General features: G+C 37.5%; 1 pseudogene; it reads right to left on the minus strand.

Moving 5' to 3' along the window:
* Window positions 1-10917: 10917 nt before the first annotated feature.
* On the minus strand, window positions 10918-12318 carry LOC111916708 (isocitrate dehydrogenase [NADP]-like; annotated as a pseudogene).
* Between the last annotated feature and the right edge of the window lie 10029 nt (window positions 12319-22347).

The following is a 22347-nucleotide window of genomic DNA, read 5'->3' on the forward strand; positions in this document are numbered from 1 at the left end:
ATGATATGGACGATTTTAGCTATCCTAAACCTCTTAGAATTCGTCCATGCCATATCCAAATGGATTTACAGTCAAAAGCTTAACTATCAAACAATTGACAGTTTATACCCCTTTATTTAATTAATCTCTTTAAGTCACCAAATTAATTCTAATTAATTCTATGACTTATATTAATCAAATAACAAATATATTATTCATTATATTATTCTCATAATATATTAATAATATTTATTCTCTCTTAATAAATCATCCTATCAAGTTGCTATGGTGAAGGCAACCCAAAAGGACCATGCACAACTGAATATAGTTACAGCCTTAGACACTATTCCAACAGTCTCCCACTTGGATAAGTCTAGTAACTATACAAGTACAATTCGGTTTGCAATCGTAGCTCTCAAAGACGCTGTCAACTCTGATCTAATCAATCTTGTCCTTTAGATAAGGGAACGTACAGTCCTCTGTTAGATATCATGCTGACAATCCTATGGAATGGTTAGTCAAGCATTTAGGTTTCTCGATCTCTGATTTATTTGACATAGAACTTAATCGAACACATCAATTCAGTTCTGACCGGGCCCGGCACATAAGTCAAATCAAATCATCGAGCGGCCGAGATATCGCTTTTACCTTCTTAGATAAAAGTTACAGATAAACTTCGACTTATATGCATTTACTTATTCATTTACCAACTATACACAACAATACGTTTTATAACACCAAGTTACTGATGCGTTTTCGTATTATCAATGTACAATCAATTAACAAATAATAAACCATATATCTAGGTTTTAAGACTATATGATATTATCGTCTTGCGATCACCTTTTATATCTTATTCCATAAGGTGATTCCAGCAAGCGCGGGTTTATTCCAATGCTCAAAACTAGTTCATAAGCACTCATGAACGTTGCAGCAATCCTTTGCTATGTCTAACATCATTTAGACATTCTACACACCAATTCACGACAATCTTCTTTCATATCTACTTCCAACATATGAACGATTGTGGACCATTTGAATAATTCGATTATTCCTAATAACCTCAATTATTCTGGAAGTCAAAACATGCAAAGTGAAACAATAGCTAAACAATTAACATAAGATAGTAACATTACTCATAAATAAAACTCCTTTATTTAATCATCAAATGTCAATTACATTTATCTATTACACGTTTCTAATACTATCTAATCTATGCTAATATCATCCTTCAGCCCAATACTCCTAGCATGCTGCAAGTGCTTAACCCTACTCAGTCCCTTCGTAAGCGGATCTGCTGGGTTATCTTCTGATGATATCCTCTTAACTACGAGTTGTCCTTCTTCTACACGATGTCTAATGAAGTGATACTTTCTGTCGATATGTCTTGATCTACCATGATCCCTCGGTTCCTTGGTTAAGGCAACCGCACCTTCGTTATCACAGAAAATCTCCATTGGCTCCTTTATGGCAGGTACGACTCCAAGATCACCGATGAAGTTCTTTAGCCATATTGCCTCCTTCGACGCTTCGCTCGCTGCAATGTACTCTGATTCGCACGTTGAATCAGCTACGGTTTCCTGCTTGGAACTTTTCCATGTCACTGCTCCTCCATTTAGGGTAAAGACCCAGCCCGACTGCGAACGGTAGTTGTCCCTGTCGGTTTGAAAACTGGCGTCACTATACCCTCGCACCTTCAAGTCATCACTTCCTCCGAGGACTAAGAACCATTCCTTCGTTCTCCGAAGGTACTTAAGGATATTCTTCACCGCAATCCAATGTGCTTTGCCAGGATTCCCTTGATATCTGCTAACCATGCTCAAAGCGAAGGCTACATCAGGGCGAGTACAAGTCATAGCGTACATGATTGAGCCAACTGCGGAAGCGTATGGTACTCGGCTCATTTCTGCTATTTCAGCTTCGGTACTCGGACTTTGAGTCTTACTCAATTTTGCATTACTTTGTATTGGTAGTTCTCCCTTCTTCGAATTTTCCATACTAAAGCGTTTTAGTACCTTCTCTAAGTAAGTATTTTGACTAAGTCCAATTAGTCTCTTACTTCTTTCTCTTACTATCCTTATTCCCAAAATGTAAGAAGCCTCTCCGAGGTCCTTCATAGCGAAGCACTTCCCGAGCCAGGACTTTACCTCCTGCAGAGTCGGGATGTCGTTTCCTATGAGTAATATGTCATCGACATATAGAACGAGAAAGCTTACTATACTCCCACTGGCTTTGACATATACACAAGATTCGTCTTCGCTTCGTACAAATCCAAATTCTTTGACTTTGTCATCGAAACAAAGATTCCATCTGCGAGATGCTTGCTTAAGTCCATAAATGGACTTCTCAAGCTTACACACTCTATCCGGATGCTTCAGATCCACAAACCCCTCTGGCTGAGCCATGTAAACATCCTCAGCCAACTTTCCGTTAAGGAAAGCGGTCTTGACATCCATTTGCCAAATCTCATAATCATGAAATGCGGCAATTGCTAACATCACTCTAATAGATTTAATCTTCGCAACTGGTGAGAAGGTCTCATCATAGTCAACTCCGGGAGTTTGAGTAAAACCCTTCGCGACCAATCGCGCTTTATATGTGTGTACGTTCCCATCCACGTCGGTCTTCTTCTTGAAGATCCATTTGCACCCAACGGTCTTACGTCCGGGCACGTAATCAACCAAATTCCAAACTTGGTTATCATACATGGATTGGATCTCGCTATCCATTGCCTCTTTCCATTTTACAGACTCCGGGCCTGCCATGGCTTCCTTGTAGCTATTAGGTTCATCAAGATTTACTAGTGTACCATCACTAATATACGTGTCCCCTTCGGTAGTAATATGAAAGCCATAGAACTGGGGATGAACTCTAACTCTATCGGAACGTCTAAGAGGTAAGGATTCGTCAATTGGTTCAACCGGAGTTTCCTCCTCGGGTTGAGCGCCAGCGGTAGAGGTTCCTTCATCCATCGACTCTTGAATCTCTTCAAGTTCGACTTGCCTCCCACTGTCTCCTTGGCTTATGAGTTCTCGCTCTCGGAAAACTCCTCTCCTCGCAACGAAGACAACATTGTCCTTCGGTCTATAGAAGAGATATCCAAAGGATGTCTGCGGGTAGCCGATGAAAATACATCGCTCACTTCGAGGTTCAAGCTTGTCGTGAGTATCTCGTCTTACGAAAGCCTCGCAACCCCAAACCTTGATATGTGCCAGCGAGGGAGCTTTCCCTGTCCATATCTCGTGAGGTGTTTTGGCAACCTTCTTAGTAGGGACTCGGTTAAGGATATGGGCGGCAGTCTCTAAGGCATACCCCCAAAAAGAGATTGGTAGTGAAGCACGACTCATCATAGAGCGAACCATATCCAATAAGGTTCGATTACGCCTTTCTGCCACACCATTCAACTGCGGTGTCCTAGGAGGCGTCAATTGCGAAACTATTCCACACTCCTTGAGATAATCGTGGAATTCAAGACTTAGGTACTCTCCTCCTCGATCGGATCGAAGCATCTTGATTTTCCTGCCCAGTTGATTCTCCACTTCATTCTTGAACTCTTTGAACTTTTCAAAGGTGTCTGACTTTTGCTTGATTAAGTAGATATACCCATATCTACTATAGTCATCGGTAAAAGTCACATAGAAGCGGTTTCCATCCTTCGTGGTTGATCTAAATGGTCCACATACATCGGTATGTATTAGGTCCAATAGACCCTCGCCCCTTTCACAAGTACTTGTGAAGGGCGACTTAGTCATCTTTCCAAGCAAACAAGACTCGCATGTGTCATCTTCCCTAAGGTCGAATGACTCCAACACTCCATCCTTTTGGAGTTGGGCTATGCGTTTCTTGTTGACATGTCCAAGACGGCAATGCCACAAGGATGCTTTATCCATACTAGTGGAAGAATCAATATTCAAAACATCATTTCCAAAGTCATCAACAATCATTACAGTTTCATATATTCCATTACATGGTATAGCTTCAAAGTAAAAGACACCATTTAGATAAGCCAAAATAGAACCATTCTCATTATTAAAAGAAAATCTAAATCCTTGTCTAAATAAACCATGAAATGAAATGATGTTTCTTGCCATTTCTGGCGAATAGCAACAATTGTTCAAATCTAAAACTAAACTATTCCTAAGCACTAAGGAATACACTCCAATCTTGGTTACAGGCGACGATCTTCTGTTCCCCATGATTAGATTGATCCTTCCTTGCTCCACATCCCTACTTCTTCTTAGTCCCTGCACATTAGAACAAATGTGATAACCACAACCGGTGTCAAGAACCCAAGAATTAGCATGATTAGAATCGTTAGATTTGATTGTATATATACCTGCGAAAGATGGCTTGATCTTTCCTTCTTTGATTGCTTGCAGGTAATCCGGGCAGCTTCTCTTCCAATGTCCTATCTTGTGGCAGTGGTGACACTCTGCCTCCTTCGGGTTGGAGCAGGGCTTGGCGGGATCAACTTTGGTCCCACTAGAAGAGGCACCATCTCGGGCTTTCACCTTGCGATGGTTCTTCGATGAAGCTTTCCTCTTCTTTCCCTTCCCTTGTCCAATAGCCAAGACAGGAGCAGCGGGCGGATTGGGAGTAGGTGCAACAGACTTGTCTTTGAAGTTGCTCTCAGCAACCCTCAAGAGACCTTGGAGCTTGCTTAGGGTGACCTCTTCTTTGTTCATGTGGTAGGTCATCCTAAATTGATTGTACATCGGAGGCAAAGAGTGAAGCACCATGTCGATCGCCAAATCCTCACCGAAGTCAACATTTAACTTGCGAAGGCGGTCGACATACCTTTGCATCTTTTGCAAGTGCACGGTAAGAGATTCTCCATGACCCATCTTCGCGGAAATCATGTTAGTGAAAATCTCGTACCTCTCTTGTCTCGCGTTTTGGTGGTACCTTTCCAATAAGTCTTGGTGCATCTCGTACGGGTACATGTCCTCGTAGGACTTTTGGAATTCGGAGTTCATGGTGGCGATCATGATGCAATGTACCTTCGTTGCATCTCGCTCATGAGTTTCAAAAGCGGTGATTTCGGCTGGAGTAGCGATTTCGGTGTTGATTTTCTCGAGCTTCTCATCAAGGACATACTCTTTGTCCTCATAGCGAGCAATGGTGCGAATGTATCTTATCCATTCGCTAAAGTTCGTTCCATCGAAGGTGACCTTTTGGCAAAGGCTCATCAATGTGAAAGAACTAGCAGCAGCGTTGTTTGCGTTCGACATCTATAATTAGAAAAGGACAAAGATAGATTAGAATAAGAATCCCTAATTATTACCCAATAAGAAAATTAGGGCTAGGATCCAACAATAACATTTACATACTAGAAAAGGGATGCCGTAATCTAACATGCAAATAAATTGAAGGTAAGTGAATGACGATTCACTAATTCTCCATCACGAAACTTAAACTATTAGTCCTAAGTGTTTTTGAGAATTCCTAGGTTCGGATGAGATTCATTGAAGCTATTCAATGGCATGTTTAAATCTCGATATGCCCCTCTTGTTTGTGACTGGGATGCCGAGGATCACAAAGCGGGTGTGAATTACCATGCAAATTCACATGGCGCCTTCATTGTAACAATCACCTATTCAATGTGCCGGTAAACCACACACGCTCCATTGAACTATGATAAACAACGAATCACCCTTTGCCACCTTCGCTTAGAACCAATTAGTGTGCCGGTAAACCACACACGCTCCACTAACATCTTAGCAAGGTGCAAAGTGTAATTTCATGGGATTGCATCAATTCACTTTTCCTAAAGTAACTAGGATTGGAAATTTTTTGAAATATGTGTAGTTACTTGTATTTCTTATTATACTTTTAATGAGAGGATGAGGTTGCCCTATCCTACCCGTTCGGCTAACGACCCTCCACCAATCAAGCAAGCGGTGGGTGTGAGTGTACACCCATTAAGCGCCATTTTATAGGCCGCAACCTTATACCCACCTTATAGATCGGCTTCGTGAATGAGGCCTACTAACGGTAAGACTAGCATTTAGTTATACATATATATATATTATTCTAGTAATATCATATTAGTATAGGGTTGTATTTTAAAACTTTTAAAATCTAGGGTTTGAAATTTAAGTTGTCTAAATTAAAACTTTTAATCACAAAAGTAAATTTCAAAACATGAGGGTAGGTTTTTAAACATTTAAAACATGGAGGATCAAATAACAAATAATTCCAATTAACAATTAATATCCTAATTATCTATATTTGATTTATTCAAGATTTCTTTTAAGATAATTACCAAAATAATTAAAATAATTAATTAATTATCATATAAGGAAATTAAATATTTAATTAGTTGATAATTACCTTTAATTAGATCAAGATAATAGTTATATTTATCAGAAAAACGAATTAATGTTGATCTAATTAGTTTATGGTAAGTTAAGATAAGATAAACACAAAGAAATCCCGAATCTGGCCATTCCTGACGCCTGGACTCGCCGAGTGCACAAATGGACTCGCCGAGTCAGGCCTACTCGCCGAGTCCACTTTGAGACTCGCCGAGTCCATGACTCAGAAACCAAAAATTAAAATTTTGCAGGTTTGTTTCAGTTAATCAAGCAACAATTTACAGAAAACCAAGCTAGGCTCTGATACCACTGATGGGTTTTAGCCATAAGAACTTTCCTATGTGCGCATGCAAAACCCTAATGCTCGGATCTAGGCTTTCTAATAAACATGCTTTGAATCCAAGACTTCTAATTACTAATTAGGTTAAACAAGAACATTAAAACAGATCTAGAATCATACCTTTGAGTTCCTTGTTGATCTTGAGGTCTTGGAGCTTCTAGAGTCACAAATGTCACTCCTCTAATGGCTTACAAACACCAAAGCAAGGAGGATGATTTGGGAGAGAGGAGAGGGGAGGAATTTCGACCAGAGGTTCCTTTCTTTAGGTCAAGTGTCGAATTCCATCAGCCATGGGGTCTATTTATACTTGTAGACTCCTTAAGGATTACAGATAAGTCCCTATCAGATAATCTTCTCTTAAGGCTATCCAAATCCATTCCTAGATAATGATATGGACGATTTTAGCTATCCTAAACCTCTTAGAATTCGTCCATGCCATATCCAAATGGATTTACAGTCAAAAGCTTAACTATCAAACAATTGACAGTTTATACCCCTTTATTTAATTAATCTCTTTAAGTCACCAAATTAATTCTAATTAATTCTATGACTTATATTAATCAAATAACAAATATATTATTCATTATATTATTCTCATAATATATTAATAATATTTATTCTCTCTTAATAAATCATCCTATCAAGTTGCTATGGTGAAGGCAACCCAAAAGGACCATGCACAACTGAATATAGTTACAGCCTTAGACACTATTCCAACAGAAAGTCCATATATAAAGCCCATTATTGGCCCAATTTACTAAATTGGGCCCAACCTCCTAATTGGGCCTAACCCCATGATCCACTATCAATACCTGGCCCAAAATATATTATTTAAAAAGTCCAGCAAAGGCCCAAATCCAATTAGTCCATAAACAGCCCAAACCCGAAGCCCATTTGTCAAATGCCCAACAGAGGACATACGCGGGGCGTACTCCTCTGGTACGCGAGGCGTACTCATCCAGACGTTGACCACCATCAGGGTGGTTGACCCAGTACGTTGGGCATACTGGAGTTACTCTGGGCGTATTGGACAGTTTGCCAAAACCTTATTAAGTGCTTAATGGCTTAAGCATTTAAGCCCAAACTTCATATCCATAAACCCAACATGCCTAGGATCCATAAAGTCATGAACTTTATCACTTTGGACGTCCATCAATTTCTTAATGCTTGGTCTTAATCCATTAAGACCTTATTTTCATGGGACACATTCAGCTAATAGGACCGCATTTTTATCACTCAAGGTCCCTCCAAGAGTCTAGATTGACAGCCCTTGTCGTCCGAAACACAACATGCACCACCTTGTGGTTTTTGGGACAAGAAATGGTTCTTTTAAAGAAAAATGATGAGATCTATCGATATATGAATAAAGTTTGGAGCTTTACACCTTATGGAGCTTCTTGGGCACAAACTAACTTCGGATCCACAAGCTTGATCTTCTTCTCCAACTCTTTGATGCAATACCTTCCTCTTAAAGAACTCAAGAACACAGTCAATGAGCTTAAACACACAAAGGAAAGACTAGGGTTTGGGGAAGACGAGTATAATCTGTGGAGGCTGAGGTAAGGGAGGTTTTGGTGCTCATAATGTTGCTTATATAGGCCCCAAACCCTAAATATTAGGGTTTCATCCTGACGTTAGTACGCCCAACGTAAACAAGTGTACACCTAGCGTACTAAGGCGAACCTTAGTACACTTAGCGTACTCTTATGTACGCGCACTGTACTCCCTCTTGGCCTTATTTTCAAACTTGGCCCTTAAACTTATCTTAGCTTTTCTACTCAATCCCAAGGAATACAATAGACAAGGTAATGATAGAAGAGGGTTTGGAAATACCTGCAAAATCTCGAGGTGTTACAGTTCTCCCCCACTTGACCTAGACTTCGACCTCGAAGTCTGCTGTGGCAAATAGATCTGGGTAATGCTCCCGCATCTCGGACTCGGGCTCCCACGTCTACTCGGATCCCCTACGATGCTCCCATTGTACCTTTGCCAAAGGTATCTCCTTGTTTCGTAGAACCTTGATCTTCCCCTCCAGTATGGCCACAGGCCTCTCCACGTAATTAAGGCGCTCATCGACTTGAATATCATCCAATGGAACCACTTCCTCCTGATCCATAATGCACTTTCACAACTCGCCGAGTTGGGCATGGAACTCGGTTAGTTCTACTTTGAACTCGTCGATTTCGTGTCTCAGACAGTAGAATTTCGACTTTCTTGTTCTTTGGATAATTCACTCTTGCACCAATTCAATAGAAAAACATCCTAGGCTCTGATACCACTGATGGGTTATGAGCATATCTACATTCCTATGTGATCATGCAATCCTAATTCTTTGGATCTAAGTTTTATTACTAATTGAATACCAAAGCAATGAACGTAAGACTAGCATATAGAATTCGAAATTCATATATAAAACTAGTGTTAGAACATTACCTCACTTGTTATGTAGTAATAACAAGAACAACCTTGAAGATCCTTGACTTTTGAAAGCTTACTTCCCCAAGTGTTGCACCTCTAATGGAGTCACAAACACCCAATGTAAAGGATGAGTTGGAGAGACACTAGAAAAATCGGCCAGGGTTACAATGCCATGCATAGATCCAAATTTCTTAGGGTTAAGGGATTTATATATGGCTAAGTTGCTTAGTCTTGAAGCTGGACTTGAATAAGGAAACCCTAGTTCCTATCTTAAGCCCAAAGCAAACCACAAACCACCTCTTAGAGCCCTTGGACGAAATCTTTTCACTACTAGAAAAAAGGCCTTTTACGACGCGCAAAATACGATGCTCATTGATCTATGTTACGCAAGAGAGAGTGACATTAGAAAAATGTCATCTCTTCAAAAAATTTAAGTATATATGTCACGTTTGATTGAGTGCCCTTAGATTTAGTGTCTAATGTAAAAAACTTAAAAACACGGAGGGCGCTTAATGTAAAATGTGCGCCGTCTCAAAATGTCGCATTATAATTTTAGTGAAAGGCGCGCGTCTCTTCACAAAAATCGAGGTTATTAATAAAATATCTAACACTCACTATTCATCAGTCACTTCACTCTCTACAATTCTATCGACTCTGAGACCTCGACTCACCTCCCCTTGCAGACAATGTCTCCTCCTCCGATCGTTAGGTTACTTCTCCTCTGGCTGATTTCGCCTCGCCGACGACCGTGGGCTTAACTGACATCATTGGAGACTGCTCAAATTTACGTGCCCTAGGTCCAATTAAGGTGTTCCTGTTGAACCGATTTAGGCCAAGTGAACTTCCCGGTTGGCCAGAGAACGCTGTAACAGAAGAGAAAGAGTAGAAGAAAGTCGACACAAGGGGAAGAAGCGCATGGTAGCCATGAATCTGATGCTAAGTTGAACACATTCAAGGGTTTCTCACCTACTGAAGCTTCTCAAGTCGAACACAAGGTAAAATCTCAAGCTTTTCAAGTTATATGTAATGTTTTTATCCCTTTCTTTCATCTTGCGAACATTTTCTCTGCTTTTTATCCCAAACTTTCACCTTATCCTCAAGGTGAAGAAAGGATTGGCTAACCGTGTATGTATAATGTCAGTTGCCTAAGAAAAGAGACAAAAAAATCCCTCAAAATACTCTTAATCAAACTCCCCTGTGAGATGTTTCTCTTCAGGTTCTTCGAACCCTGGTCTGGTAGAACGTAATTTGTATGTTTTCTGATTGTACTTATGAAATCGTGTGGTATCTTTCATTTCGATTGGGGGTATGTATGGACGATTTGTAATGGGGATTGAGATTATGAAATCATGGTTGAAGCATTCATTAAACCCTAAATGTAGATGTCTGAGTCGAGATTTATTTTGAACTGTTGAGAAATTCTGCAAGGACACTTGATCTTCTCAAGAACATAGAAAAAAGTTCTAAGTTGTTTCACTTAATTAGTCAAAAAGCATCTTATTCTGGAACCAAAAGACTTGTTAGAGCATATTAAACATTGAAAGTGTATGTATTTATGAAATCAGACACTGATTCATTTTGCATTTTGATCATCACACAACCTCTTTGATAGAAACCAAAATCCAATAACAGATAAATGAAACTCAAATATGAGATATATAGATCTAGGAAGCTATTTGATTACTAAATGGAAATAAGAACAAATCAGAAAGGAAATCCAAATGATTATCCTCCTGCCCTAATCAGAAAAGTTCTCTCAAGAGAAACTTCCTGCCCAAGCTAAAGCCGATACTCAAAGTTACAAAATTCTGAATGATTCAATACTCTTAAGACTACACTTATTTATACTACGTAGAGATGTTTCTACATAAGAGCAAAACAGAAAGCACACAATATTACAATTTGGTCCCTCAACTTTTCCCTTGTTTTCAAAGAAGATCCATTCTTTATCACATTCTCTATCAATACCACCATCTTGAAGTAGAGGCTTGTCCTCAAGCCTAGAGTTTGTAAAACAGTCCAAATCGTGAGAATTGCAAGATCCTTTATCATCTTTCCAAATTCAAAAGTGTCTATACATGCCGCCTCAAATTTCTCATTAAAATCAAGAAGCTTAGAATTGTTATCCAATGTTGTCATGTGGGTCATCACACAAGTCCATACACAAATTGAGGCTATGCTGATTTTGCTAGTTTTGCCTCTCTTTTGGTGCACCCTGTAATGTCGTGTCACAGGTGGATAGGTTGTTTCAACTTCAATGGTCTTTCCATTCAGACACACCCAGACTGATGTTATCAATTCATGATCGCTTTGAAGATCACCATCACAATTTTTGCATTCCTAGACATACCTTTCATCACTCTTGAGAGCATAGGCAACCACGTCATCGATAAGATTACGTTCATACCATACATGAGCAGCCTCAAACTTTGACTTCGTGTTTCTTTCATAAACCTCTTGAAATATGTATTTAAATCTTTCATCATGTTTCTTTAGGATGGTATTCTTGGTGCTATGATAAAGTGGCCATTTTTTCTGATAAGTTATGTTCATTGAGGCTTCAACAAAAGTAACAATGGACTTATCAGTGTTGTACATTGACAAAGCTCCAACACCCGTGAAACTGTAAACCTCCAAGTTTATCTCTTCACCTTCTCCTCCAAGAATAAACACCAACTTCGGTTTTCCATGTTCTTTAATCATTGCATCAGTAGCTTTGTACTGATCACCAAATGCGTGTCTTCCCATACATATAGGCTTTCTCCACCACAATAATAGAGTCATTTGATGCTCATTAAACTTCATGATATGTGGCTTTGCATCAGACAATGTCATCTCTCCAGCAATGATGGAACTTAATTTCTGGTGCTCGGATGAAGTTATCAACTCATGGATACACGTGTTCTTCACAAGCAGGATTGGCATTTTGGTCCAGCTAGTTGATTGTACTAAGATATAACACCAATAAACATCAACCACTAGACAATTCAATTCAACAGTGGAACAGGGAACCAAAATAACATTGTGATCCGGAGGTTTAGGAGGTATTAATTCCCCTAAAGCATACAAACCTTTGTATGAAGAATGAACTAACTCTATCTGTTTTTCCAATCGGACTCCGAAGCTGTACAAGGCTTCATTTGTTAAGCCTCCTATTAGCCCCTTAGATGGATCATTGACTCCTTGCGTGGAGATATCTGATGTTGATTTAACTTCACTGACAAACACCCATGTACCAATCTCAGTAGAGAAGAGTAGTTTCATCTTACACCTGGGCTTATCAAGGTAGACCGAGTTATAAATAGATGGCAAGGAGATTGCAGGTACAATCAATCCTCCTCTAGAATCAGTGGTGAGACACAGGCCTTTGTTTATAAAATAAGGGTGATACACTTTGAGCGCCAATTCAGAGTTGGGTGTCAGAGTTGTTACTGATGGGTTTGACACAAACAATCCTATGTGTGCATACAACCCTAGTATTGGATCTATGTTTTCACTATTAGTTATACAGCTTTATGAACACAAAAAGAAACCTGGCATGCTACTATAATTTTCGAAATTCATGTATAAAGCTAGAATACATACCTTTGTTGTTATATAGCAATAACAACTAGTTCCTTGAATTTCCTTAGCTCTTGAAAGCAAGTACCACAAGTGTAGTACCTCTAATGGAGTCACAAACACCATATGCAACTTGGATGAAGAGGAGAAGAAAGGGAGGCACCAAAAACGGCTGGAAACCCTAATGGAAGACTTGTTCACGTTTTTGGGGCATAGGGGCCCTTTATATACATGTAGGCTATTAGGGTTTACAACTAGGAAACCCTAATTTGACTGCTTAGGCCCTAAGCAGCCCATGGACTCCTTAAACATATCCCTTGGACGATTTCTAATGGGCTACCCATAGAATTCGTCCAACCTATATATTATTTGGTGATCCATAGCCCAATTATAATTATCTTATAATTACAACTTCAGTCCCCTAAGTTTAATTAATCTCTTTTAGCCACAAAATTAATTAACAATTAATTCTTGACTAATATTAATTAAACAATATGATTTCTCCTTTAATAAATTATTCTCATAATATATTAATAAATCATATTTATACCTTTCTCTCCTTAAATCATCCTACATATTGCTATGGTGAAGGCAACCCAAAAGGACCATGCTCATAATCGGGTCAAGTACATACCAAAATAGTTATGGACTTAGACACTAATCCAACAGTCTCCCACTTGGATAAGTCTAATAACTATTTTCCGTATGACTTCAAAACCTGATCAGCAATCGTAGCTTTCAAAAGCCGCTGTCAACTCTGATCTTATCAGATAGCGTGTCCTCTAGATAAGGGATTATATATCCCTCCATTCTAAAGATATCGTATAGACAAAAGACATGAATTTCAATCATTCTCTCTATACTATTTCCCGACTTCCGATTCATGACGACTGATAACAGACTACAATTGAACACATCAACTTAGTCCCGGCTTGGCCAAGCGCTTAGATGTCATCACTAAATCATCGAGAGGCCCACAGATATCGCTTTTATCCCACTTTGGATAAAAGGAATGGATAAACTTCGACTCAAATGCTCGCTTGCATTTACTGATCGAATCACACATAACAATAAGTTTTATAACACCAAGTTACTGGTGCGTTTACTTATTATCAATGTGCAACCGACCAGCAAATAACAACTCACACATCTCGGTTTCAAGAATATACAATATTATCGTCTCACTAATCACTCGTGATAAAACCGTGAAGTGATCCAAGTGAGCGTGGGTTTAATCCAATACTTTAATCTTATCAAAGCACTCACGAACTCTGCAGCAAACTTGTGCCATGTCTAAACACTTCAGACAATCTACAGACAGATTCATGACAGTCTTTATTCATACCTACTCCCAACGTATGACCAACTGTGGATGTTTGAATAACCTAGTTATTCTGGAAGTCAAAACATGCAAATTGAAACATGACAACAATACTTAATCCTATATGGCCCCAAACTTGTGAGAGTAAATAAAACCCTTCTATTTATCCATCATATTGATTACTCATTATTTATCATTTAATGTTTCGGATAATGAACTCATTACTTGAATTATACCAACAATTGTCCCATGCTCTAAACATGCACACTTTGTTTCCTATGGTCCATGCTTTGTGAAATAGATCACCTGAAAACTTTTCCAATGATGCTCATTTCATAATTCCTTAATCCTAATTATTAGTGTAGGAACACAAGGTTCTTGCCACTACTAGAATATGCTAGATTCTAACATTTTACGCAACGATCCTTTCGTAAAGTCATAGCACAAAAGTCACCAAGACTTGGCTAATGAAATTACAAAGTGCTTTCTTAGAAATTGTTACAAGACAATTCCATAGATGTGAAGTCTCACATTCAAAGTACATTCCTTTGAACATCCTTCTTGCATAAAAGTTTCTAATCTAGGCATAGACTCTCAATATCTAACTCCCAATATGGAAACATTTCCACATTTTCCATATGACAACTCATTCTTAATAGAATCTTATCTATTCGTAATAATGTCGATATGGTCCATCCAATACCATACTTTCAACTACTTACAAGCGATCAATCCTCAGCGAACTTTGGATCATCCTTTGATAGTTGTTAAATTCTTTCAGTCAAAACCAATTCTATTCCTTTTTCCCTCTTAATGCGCTAGACATTTGGAAAATTTTAGAATGGTAAAATACTATAGCATTTACAATCGATCCTATACCCGAAGCGTATGGGACACGATGCATAATGTCTTACATAAAGATATGATACTTTACCAATCTTTTGCCATAATATTTTATGTGTCATGTTCTCACAATTCGAACTATGAAGAGGGATGCCGTAATCATAATCGAAATTTGAGAACACACAATGTATCCTTTGACTGAAGATATTAAAATTTCTTAATCTAAGCTTTAGATTTTGAAACGAAGTATAATATTCTCTCCCTTAATTATAGCAAAACAACTTTTCAACCCATGCAACTTTGCAAATGGAATCTTTGTTTTTCTATAATTAATATTGCTAACTTGCAATACTCGCCATAACAATCATACAAGCATAACACTTATGCTCCCACTATCATGATGATTATCATATAAGCATAACATTTATGCTCCCACTAGCTTTGACATGTATTCAGAAAACAAATGAACTTTCAGAAAACAATGCCTATTGAATCTCTGAAATCCATATTTCTAATACCAGATGCTTCGATAAGCCTTTATCTAAGCTTCTTAACCTTATACACCTTTGCCTTAGATAGCTCATATGTGTGTTTAAACAATTCATAACTTATGTTACTAAGTTCCAAATGTTGAAACTAATTGCCAAATCTCACAATTCGAACTATGGAAAGGGATGCCGTAACCATAATCGAATTTGAGAATACAATTTTCACAATTGTTATCTGCTTAAAATCTCTCTTAGTGAAAGCATTTCCTCACAGTCATTTTCATGAAGGAGGGAATCTTATGACACTTAGATTTTATGGTGTATGAGTTCCTATCCATGTGAATTTGCCAAAAACAAGGTTTGCGACAAATCCAAACTCATATGGACTGAACTTTTTTAATCTTGATTTCTTGCCCTATGGTAACACGAGTGCCCACCACGCCTTCCAAGTAGTTTAGTAACTTGTCCTTACATATCAATTTACTTTCCATCGACTAAGGCTTTAGTGTGTATTCAAATGAGAACTCATAGAACTCATATACACAATTAACTCAATTGGAATGGCACAGAAACAAAACAATGTCAGCACGATAGGTTGTAAACCTCAAGTCGTGTGCTAGTGATGATCGATAAGGTTTATTCGTGATTTGTTCTTGAAACCTTTTCAAGACCATTAAGACTCCCACTGACTTCTTGACATATAAGATTCTCTTGTCAAGAAACATTTCTTGACAAACAAATATTCAATAGTTAGTGAAGCATTTATCAAGACAAAACACTTCACACAATTGGTCCTAGTTGGTCTTTGTCTTATCCAAGACAGCACAACTTACCAATTTCAAATGTGCAAGAATAAGAAAACTTTTCCAAATTCCACATTTGATGAGTGTTATAAACCTACTTAAGACTTTTCACTCAATGTCACAATCTTGACTCTAAGACTTGATATTGGAACGAAGTATGATTGACTCTTTGATTTAACCATTTCTACAATTCTCAATTCCTCTTCTTAGACATGCAATCGCACTAAGACTCACTTAGAGGATCAATTGAGACATGGTTCTTAATCATAAAGACTTATCATAAAACACAATAAAAGGTATTCTCCCTTCTTCTTAGAATAGAGAAACTTTTATCTTTCTGCCTACTTGATTCTTCTTTATTCGTTCTACTATTCATTGAAACTCTTTCAATCAACTTAGAATTATACTTAATCTTATAAGTATAACCATATTTACTAAACTTTAGTAAATCATGACGAATATCTTTGTCACTCTTGTGGTAGACTTGATCAACGTACGACCTAGTGTACTCGATCTCCTAGTCCTTCAATTGACACTTTGCCAAAGAATTAGTCTAAGGTTCCCAAATGTGAAAGTTTTTCATTCATCATACAATGCACATTGCATGATTCCAAGTTTCTATCCAATTGAAACTTGGGTGATGAGAAACTCTCCCTATTTGGTAAAATTTTGACATTTCCACAAATAACACAATTAAGAATCAAATCCATTATTGCTAATAATAGAAACATTCAAACATCAATTCTTTCATACATGCCATTGCAAGGATAAATAAATAAGATAAAGTCAAAATTCATTTTATTGCGGAAAAAATTTTGTCCTTACAATTCAACTCAATTGAAAAACTATGTTATTACATATTTCTTAACAATCTATTCTAACTCCAAGTAGTAGCTCAAGAATCCATTCTTCAAGTAATGCGATCGAAATCCATTTCTTCATGATCAGATTCAGCTCACTTCTTTTCTCAAGTTTCCTCTCTTTTCTTCGATCCTACAAAACATCAAAATGTAATCTTATCACATCATGTATTAAGAATCTAGAATAGGAACTTAAAAGAGTTAGTTAATGGATTTTACCTGAAGTAGAGTCATACGTCTTGACTCTCCCATCTCTTAGATCTCTCAGATAATTAGGGCAGCTTCGTTTCCAATGCCCCTTCTCTTGGAAATAAAAGCAAATAGACTCCTTTGGCACAACACATCGGACAATCACAGACTTAGTTCTTTCTGCACTTCCAATGTTGCCAGTGTCCATTGAAGTTTGGGAGTTTGATTCACTAGACAAATTTGCTTGACCAGCACGCCAAATCATTGTTGATTCAGTAGCTCTAAGCAAATAGGTGAGATCAATTAGGGTCACGTCGTGGTCCATTATATAGTACTTTCTAACGAACTCACTATATGATTCAGGAAGTGACTGAAGAACCCAGTCAATATCCAACCCACTTGAAATCTTGACACCCAACATGTTTAACCTATCAATGTGTGTTTTCATCTCTAAGACGTGCGCACACACAGGTTTCCCATCTTCGTGTTTACTTGCCAAAAGGGATTGAGTGAGCTTGAACTTTTCAAGCCTTTGAACTTGTGGGTCAGGGAGAACAATTGGAGGAGGTGGAGGAAGTGAAGCATGACTCTCATTTCCTTGATCGTATCTCGGAACGTCATCTTCATTTGGAAAGCTTGTTCCAAAGGATTTGGGAAGACTATTGTAAGATTCAGACATCTACAAAACGGGAGAAAATTCAAGTTAAGTTGATTAGAATTCTTGATGCAACACCCAAATGAAACATCAAGCTAGGATCCAACACAATACTCTACAACCTAGAAGAGGGATGCCGTAATCTAGTTGCAGAATATTTGAAGGTAGGTAAATGACGATTTACCAATTTCCACCATGAAAAACGAAAAAGAAGTTTAAGTTTTAAATGAATTGAAACTCCTAGATCTTTTGAGACTCATTGAACTCTTCAATGGCATGTTTAATCTCGATTATGCCCTACTATTCGTGACTGGGATGCCGAGGATCACAAACAAGGTGTGAATAACCATGCGAATCACGTGGTGCACCCAATGTTACTATCACCTAATCAATGTGCCGGTTAGCCACACACGCTCCATTGATCTATGAAAAACATCGAGTCACCCTTCGCTACCAATGTCATCCCCAAATTAGTGTGCCGGTTAACCACACACGCTCCACTAACGTTTGACAAGGGTACGAAGTGTAATTCCATGGGTTAGCATACAATTTCACCTTTTGCCTAAAGTAACTATGATTTGGGAATTTGAAAAAAGCATTTAGTTACTTTGTACTTCATTATACTTATAATGGAAGGTTTCTGTCCTATCCTACCCGTTCGGCTAACGACCCTCCACTAGTCAAGAGTGCGGTGGGTAAGAGTGGATACCCATTCAATCGCCATTTTATAGGCAATTTCCTTAAACACCCCTTATAGACTAGCTTCGTGAATGAGGCCTACTAACGGTAAGACTGAATTTTTAGTTATACATATATAATATTAAACTTTTAATGTTATATATAGTATAAGGGTGTATTTTACACTTTTAAAATACTAGGTGGTTTAAATTATACTTTTAATTAACCAAAATCATTATGGATTTATTAAATCTCTTTTATACACTTAATTAATTTAATAAAACCATAAGGGTTTAATTTGAACTTTTCAAAATCAGGGTTTTGGATTTTAGACTTTCAAAATTAACTTTTAATCAACAATTTAAATTCCAAAACTTGAGGGCAAGTTTTGAAACTCTTCAAAACAATTAGGTTTTAATCTCACTTAAAATTTTGAATTTGAGACATTTAAATTAAAATTTTAAATATTAAAATTGTTGATTTAATAATTACCATAAATTAAACAATTAATTTAAATTATTAAATCACAAGGGATTATCTAGATCATGAGGATAATTACCAATTATACATCTAAGATATCCAAATCCCTTGAATCCCTCTCTAAATCTCGAAAATAAGGGATGGGATAATTCAAGATCTTTAATTAGCATATTTAACAATTAAAAGATAATTACAAGATATGGGATTATCCAAATCCCTAAAATTTAGCATCTAACCTTGGGGAAGGAGGTAATTTCGAAATCCAAGGGTTGGAAAACCCTAGATTTCAAAATCTTGGAGGCTAAGGAAAGGATTTGGGAAACCCTAGCAAAAATCGCCATCTAGGGTTTAGCAACCCTAATTGCGAAAAATACCTAGCCTTTAGGGTTCATTAGCCATAAACCCTAATATGTCAAGTTCATAAATTTTAATAAAAGCTAATAGAAAACAAAAACCAATGGCTCTGATACCACTGATGGGTTTGACACAAACAATCCTATGTGTGCATACAACCCTAGTATTGGATCTATGTTTTCACTATTAGTTATACAGCTTTATGAACACAAAAAGAAACCTGGCATGCTACTATAATTTTCGAAATTCATGTATAAAGCTAGAATACATACCTTTGTTGTTATATAGCAATAACAACTAGTTCCTTGAATTTCCTTAGCTCTTGAAAGCAAGTACCACAAGTGTAGTACCTCTAATGGAGTCACAAACACCATATGCAACTTGGATGAAGAGGAGAAGAAAGGGAGGCACCAAAAACGGCTGGAAACCCTAATGGAAGACTTGTTCACGTTTTTGGGGCATAGGGGCCCTTTATATACATGTAGGCTATTAGGGTTTACAACTAGGAAACCCTAATTTGACTGCTTAGGCCCTAAGCAGCCCATGGACTCCTTAAACATATCCCTTGGACGATTTCTAATGGGCTACCCATAGAATTCGTCCAACCTATATATTATTTGGTGATCCATAGCCCAATTATAATTATCTTATAATTACAACTTCAGTCCCCTAAGTTTAATTAATCTCTTTTAGCCACAAAATTAATTAACAATTAATTCTTGACTAATATTAATTAAACAATATGATTTCTCCTTTAATAAATTATTCTCATAATATATTAATAAATCATATTTATACCTTTCTCTCCTTAAATCATCCTACATATTGCTATGGTGAAGGCAACCCAAAAGGACCATGCTCATAATCGGGTCAAGTACATACCAAAATAGTTATGGACTTAGACACTAATCCAACAGTCTCCCACTTGGATAAGTCTAATAACTATTTTCCGTATGACTTCAAAACCTGATCAGCAATCGTAGCTTTCAAAAGCCGCTGTCAACTCTGATCTTATCAGATAGCGTGTCCTCTAGATAAGGGATTATATATCCCTCCATTCTAAAGATATCGTATAGACAAAAGACATGAATTTCAATCATTCTCTCTATACTATTTCCCGACTTCCGATTCATGACGACTGATAACAGACTACAATTGAACACATCAACTTAGTCCCGGCTTGGCCAAGCGCTTAGATGTCATCACTAAATCATCGAGAGGCCCACAGATATCGCTTTTATCCCACTTTGGATAAAAGGAATGGATAAACTTCGACTCAAATGCTCGCTTGCATTTACTGATCGAATCACACATAACAATAAGTTTTATAACACCAAGTTACTGGTGCGTTTACTTATTATCAATGTGCAACCGACCAGCAAATAACAACTCACACATCTCGGTTTCAAGAATATACAATATTATCGTCTCACTAATCACTCGTGATAAAACTGTGAAGTGATCCAAGTGAGCGTGGGTTTAATCCAATACTTTAATCTTATCAAAGCACTCACGAACTCTGCAGCAAACTTGTGCCATGTCTAAACACTTCAGACAATCTACAGACAGATTCATGACAGTCTTTATTCATACCTACTCCCAACGTATGACCAACTGTGGATGTTTGAATAACCTAGTTATTCTGGAAGTCAAAACATGCAAATTGAAACATGACAACAATACTTAATCCTATATGGCCCCAAACTTGTGAGAGTAAATAAAACCCTTCTATTTATCCATCATATTGATTACTCATTATTTATCATTTAATGTTTCGGATAATGAACTCATTACTTGAATTATACCAACAATTGTCCCATGCTCTAAACATGCACACTTTGTTTCCTATGGTCCATGCTTTGTGAAATAGATCACCTGAAAACTTTTCCAATGATGCTCATTTCACAATTCCTTAATCCTAATTATTAGTGTAGGAACACAAGGTTCTTGCCACTACTAGAATATGCTAGATTCTAACATTTTACGCAACGATCCTTTCGTAAAGTCATAGCACAAAAGTCACCAAGACTTGGCTAATGAAATTACAAAGTGCTTTCTTAGAAATTGTTACAAGACAATTCCATAGATGTGAAGTCTCACATTCAAAGTACATTCCTTTGAACATCCTTCTTGCATAAAAGTTTCTAATCTAGGCATAGACTCTCAATATCCAACTCCCAATATGGAAACATTTCCACATTTGCCATATGACAACTCATTCTTAATAGAATCTTATCTATTCGTAATAATGTCGATATGGTCCATCCAATACCATACTTTCAACTACTTACAAGCGATCAATCCTCAGCGAACTTTGGATCATCCTTTGATAGTTGTTAAATTCTTTCAGTCAAAACCAATTCTATTCCTTTTTCCCTCTTAATGCGCTAGACATTTGGAAAATTTTAGAATGGTAAAATACTATAGCATTTACAATCGATCCTATACCCGAAGCGTATGGGACACGATGCATAATGTCTTACATAAAGATATGATACTTTACCAATCTTTTGCCATAATATTTTATGTGTCATGTTCTCACAATTCGAACTATGAAGAGGGATGCCGTAATCATAATCGAAATTTGAGAACACACAATGTATCCTTTGACTGAAGATATTAAAATTTCTTAATCTAAGCTTTAGATTTTGAAACGAAGCTTCTCATTTAACATTGTCTTGTATTCATCATCTCTATCTTCTAAACCACGCATTAGTTCAACCTGTTCAATACAAACACCACATCATTTGTTGGTAATCACCATAAATTTATGATGTTGTGTCTTGTCCTAATGGGGCCCACATCATTAGAGCATATTAAACATTGAAAGTGTATGTATTTATGCTTCTAACTATTTTTGCTTGTAGGACTATTGGCAAGAGGATTAAAAGTGCATTGATCTGGGTGGTAACTACAGCAGTATGTGGCTTGGTGCTGTGCATCTTATACGGTTAGTATCTCCTCCACTTATTAATTTATTCCTACAAGAAACATTTTCACTTATGATCAAATGCAATTAGGAGTAGAACCTACTTTTAGTCATTTAGACGGTTGATCTCCC

The sequence above is a fragment of the Lactuca sativa genome, chromosome 1 (assembly GCF_002870075.4).
Source record: "Lactuca sativa cultivar Salinas chromosome 1, Lsat_Salinas_v11, whole genome shotgun sequence".
Taxonomy (NCBI): Eukaryota; Viridiplantae; Streptophyta; class Magnoliopsida; order Asterales; family Asteraceae; genus Lactuca; species Lactuca sativa.